Source organism: Anas acuta, chromosome 20, assembly GCF_963932015.1.
Source record: "Anas acuta chromosome 20, bAnaAcu1.1, whole genome shotgun sequence".
Taxonomy (NCBI): domain Eukaryota; kingdom Metazoa; phylum Chordata; class Aves; order Anseriformes; family Anatidae; genus Anas; species Anas acuta.
The window spans coordinates 1,049,447-1,053,580 of record NC_088998.1 but is presented as its reverse complement, the minus strand read 5'-3'; the positions used below and the strand labels follow the sequence as shown (position 1 = coordinate 1,053,580).

Sequence of the window (4,134 nt, the reverse complement as noted above, 5' to 3'; positions counted from 1 at the left end):
GTGGGTCCCGCGGGCCCGGCCGTGCTTCGGGGGAGCAGGGCGAGGTGAGAGGGCGAGGGGCTCCCGGCGCCGGCTCTGCTTGGCCGTGGCAGCGAAGGGCGGCTCCGAAAGCCCCCCGAGCAGAAGCTGTGGCAGTGCCCCTTGAGGGCAGGGGCAGGGGCAGGGCCGGCACAGCCCGCGAAGTGATCGTTTTATTCGTTGAAATACAGAGTGATGGTCACGTCTGGGTGCAGCTTCAGCGCGGCACAGCGGGGCAATACGGTAAACCCGCGGGTCGTTACGGTAAATTCCACACACACTCACTCACTCACTCACTCACTCACTCACACTCGCACCCCGGGCTCGCAGGGTTGCTGCGGGCATCGGCGCCCCCTGCAGGCTCCGCGCCGCACTCGGTGCTGCCGCCAAGGGGGCCCGGCGGGGCGGCGGCACCGGGCGCCGGGGGTTCCGCGCCGAGCCGGGGGTCCCGGGGGGGGGGGGGGGGGCGGCTCCGAGCGGCGGCGGCGGCGGCAGGTGAGCGGCAGCGGCCGGTGAGGGGGGACGGGGACGGTCCGCAGCCGGGGCAGAGCCGCGCGGCCTCGGTCGGGCCCCCGGTGCTGCCTCGGGGCTGAGGCGGGCCCGGGGGCTGGAGGCTGTGGCGCGGAGGCCGGCTCGGTGCCGGCGGCTCGCGGGCGGCTCCGGGGGTTGCCGAGGGCGAGTTGGCCGCGGCCAGCGGCAGCGCCGTGCTCTCAAACGGAGAGGCTTGGCTTTAAAGCGGCTGGCAGAGTTCCCTGTTAATGATTTTTAAATACTTTTGGAAGATCAGGGGAACAGTTCGGCGGGATTGGAAGTGCCACGAGTGTTGTCCCTACACGTGGAAAGATGAAATGTGTTGTAGGGTAGGGGAACTGTAGGTTTGGTAACCTGATGTCAGTTGTGGGATTAAGATAAAATAGGAGGTGGTCGTCCCCGTGTACTCGGCTCTGGTGAGGCCGCACCTCGAGTGCTGTGTTCAGCTTTGGGCCCCTCACTACCAGAAGGACATCGAGGCCCTGGAGCGTGTCCAGAGCAGGGCTACGGAGCTGGTGAAGGGCCTGGAGCACAAGTCCTGTGAGGAGCGGCTGAGGGAGCTGGGGGGCTTTGGTCTGGAGAAGAGGAGGCTCAGGGGAGACCTTATTGCTCTCTACAACTATGTGAAAGGAAGGTGTGGGGATCTGGGGGTCAGCCTTTTCTTGCAGGTAACTAGTGATAGGACTAGAGGGAATGGCCTCGAGTTGTGCCAGGGGAGATTCAGGTTGGAGATTAGGAGACATTTCTCCTCAGAAAGAGCAGTCAGGCATTGGAACGGGCTGCCCAGGAAGGTGGTGGAGTCACCATCCCTGGGGGTGTTCAAGGAAAGGTCGGACGTGGTGCTGAGGGACATGGCTTAGTGGATGACATTGGTGGTAGGGGGGTGGTTGGACCAGATGAACGTGGAGGGCTTTTCCAACCCTAATGATTCTATGATTCTGTGATTCTATGATAAATGTAGATACTAAAGACCAAGAGACGTGCTTAAAAAATGACTTTTTTTTTTCTTTCTTTTCTAATAAACCTCATGTCCCCTCTTGGGAAGACATTTCAAGATCCAATGAAGTCAATTATTATTATCATGACTGTCACAGACTTGAAATTCTCTGAGGAACTTGATTCTATCGTGATGTGGAAATTTGATTAAACAAAGATACTGTTGTATGGCAGTGAGGCAAAAGTGCAGAAGGAGCTTAGGAGCAAACAACACAGCTTGATTGTTAATTGGAAGACATAAATATGCAGCCTATTTCCAGTCAGCTCCTATTCTTACAAATTCTTTGTTCGAATACTAATATGTCTACTGACTTAAATTATCCAAAAGAAGATTTATAATCTTTGCAGTGACAAGATGTTAGTGTTGTAGCCTGTTCTGATCTTTCTGGCTAGATAATTCCAAATTGGGGAAGCATCTTAATATAGTGAAAAAGAACATATGAAGTCTAAAAACCAAGGTTACCTCCTCTGTTTATGTGGTAGGAAGCTGTTAGATAATGACTTGCAGGATTTAGTTGTGATTGTGTGTGCACACATTGTGTGTTAGAATGGCTGCTAGAACATAAGGTCCCGTTAAGCTCTTCAGATAAAGTATGAAGATCCTGGAAGATTCAGAGGAGGCCACACAAATGCTCTGGTTGTGGAAAAACCTTGTAACAGATCTAGTGAACTCAGTTTATTCAGACACTTCCAAGAGAAGAAGGTCAAGAAGTCTCAGCTACTTTGTGGAAATCCTTGCCTGTTGAAAAGTTACTTGATAGTTGAATATTTTTAGTCTCTTTGAGATCCAGTAACTGAAAATCAAAGGTACACAGATTCTTTTACATATGACACAATTTCCTAGCCGTGATAGAGATTACATACAGGAATAGTTTGCAGGAGAGGTTAAAGGCTTGCTGTTATCTGGAGCTCTTCACCTGGAGCTAGGTAACAACGTTGAAGAAAGGCTTCAACCTGGAATCTCAGGGAACTTACTGGTGTAAGAATGTCCATGTGGTTGGGGGGAAATCAGGGATGTTGTCAGGGAGTCACCTTCTGGGACTCTGTTTACTCTGCTTGTTCTTCCTCTTTGCGTGGCTGCAGGAATAGCAGGATTATTTATTTGTTTATTTGTGTTGCTGATAACACTATAGTTCTGAATTAAGGGGGAAGCACGCTTTTCTTACAGAGGAAAATTGATTAAGGTAGTGTATTTCTTCCTCCACTGTTCTCTAGATTGTTAGAGTTGGCCACAGAGAACAGACACTGAGGAGGGTGAATTGGTGTGCTGGTGTCCAGAGAATCCTCTTCCTCATGTAATAACTCTTCCCCAAATGCTTGCAATCTGCTCCATGTTTGAGGTCAGGAAGGGGTTTCCAGACGAGTCTGATTAATGCACGAGAAGAGTTTTTTCACGTCCAGCAAGAATACAGTTTTCATGCTGGGACTTTCTGCTGACACTGTTTCTATTTCACCAGGTTCTTGCAAAGGATGGATCTATTTGTTGTTTTGAGAGGATGAGAGTGCTTTCAGGGTAGTAGGTTTTATAAAAAGTGTATGAGATGATGGACTCAACTAGAAGATCTGTTGACTCATTCAGAAATCATGACTTTTGATTAAAAAAAAAAATAGCCTCCTGTACTTACTTCCATGAATACTGAAACCACCTCACATAGGATTCTGTTTTTTGGTGTTCTTTCTGGTTTTCTTTGGAAGCCTGCACTCATGGCTGCATGACAGCTTTTTGGCACAAGTGTCACTAATAGCCGTGACTTCTGTTCCCATGGTTTTTCTCACTGTTTATGTGCAAACAATAGAGCAGGAATAATCAGCAATTTTAGCATGTGGAGTAGAACCAGCGAAACATGTAATCTAGAATGTAAAATGATCTGTCAGAAAATGCTGTCTGCTACAAGTAATCATAACACACAGAAAATAGTTGGTGTTTACAGTTTATCAGTTAGAACAAACTTCTCAGCTTTGTCAAGGGAGCTGAATATGCTGCTCGTATGAAACTGCATCAGAGCAGAAAACAAAAGTAACTTATGTTGTGAGGAAAAGGAGAAGTGGGTATTCTCTGTATGCTGAGTATATACCCAGCAGCGCTCAGAGCTTAATGCAGAGAGGTAGGTCAGTTCACAGTTATTAAGAGGAGCTGGTCCGTTCATCTAGGCTCTTTGGCAACCAAAGCAGTTGTTCCTGTGTAAAGTAATTTTGCCCAAACTTGCCCTGAATACTTGAAATATGTGAAGTGATGGAACCTGAGAAGAGCAGGGATGAGGGGACACAGGCTGCCCCTGGGCTAACTAAGAAACAGCAAGCGTTCTTTCCCTGAACCAAGTTTTAATAATTCAATTCAAAGGCAATTACTGAGCTTGAGCAGTATGCCAGTGGCTTAAAAAAATAATTCTTACTTTTTTTGTAGCTGCCTCCAGGTGCTTGATGCTATGCAGTCAAATAAAGACAGCCTACAGAGGGAGCTCCCTGTTGTAATTGTGTGCATTGGAGAAAGGGGTGACAATAATTAACTGAAAAGCATATCAGAGGAATCGAATTGCATTAACAGAAATGAGATATGCTAACTGCTGAGCATCTTTCTGCTTCCCATTT

The 4,134-nt window shown here is 48.5% G+C and overlaps 1 protein-coding gene across 32 annotated transcripts in view; it reads left to right on the top strand.

Moving 5' to 3' along the window:
- The first annotated feature begins 214 nt into the window (after positions 1 to 214).
- Positions 215 to 4,134, top strand: part of EXD3 (exonuclease 3'-5' domain containing 3) — a 296,432-nt gene continuing 292,512 nt past the window's right edge. For 22 of the 32 annotated variants that reach the window (XM_068657223.1, XM_068657216.1, XM_068657232.1 and 19 more), the window contains exon 1: positions 380 to 513. The gene's annotated coding sequence lies outside the window, so the exon portion shown is untranslated. Of the gene's footprint in view, positions 262 to 379; positions 514 to 4,134 lie in introns of those variants that run through there. The other 10 variants (XM_068657230.1, XM_068657224.1, XM_068657215.1 and 7 more) reach the window with 7 other exon arrangements.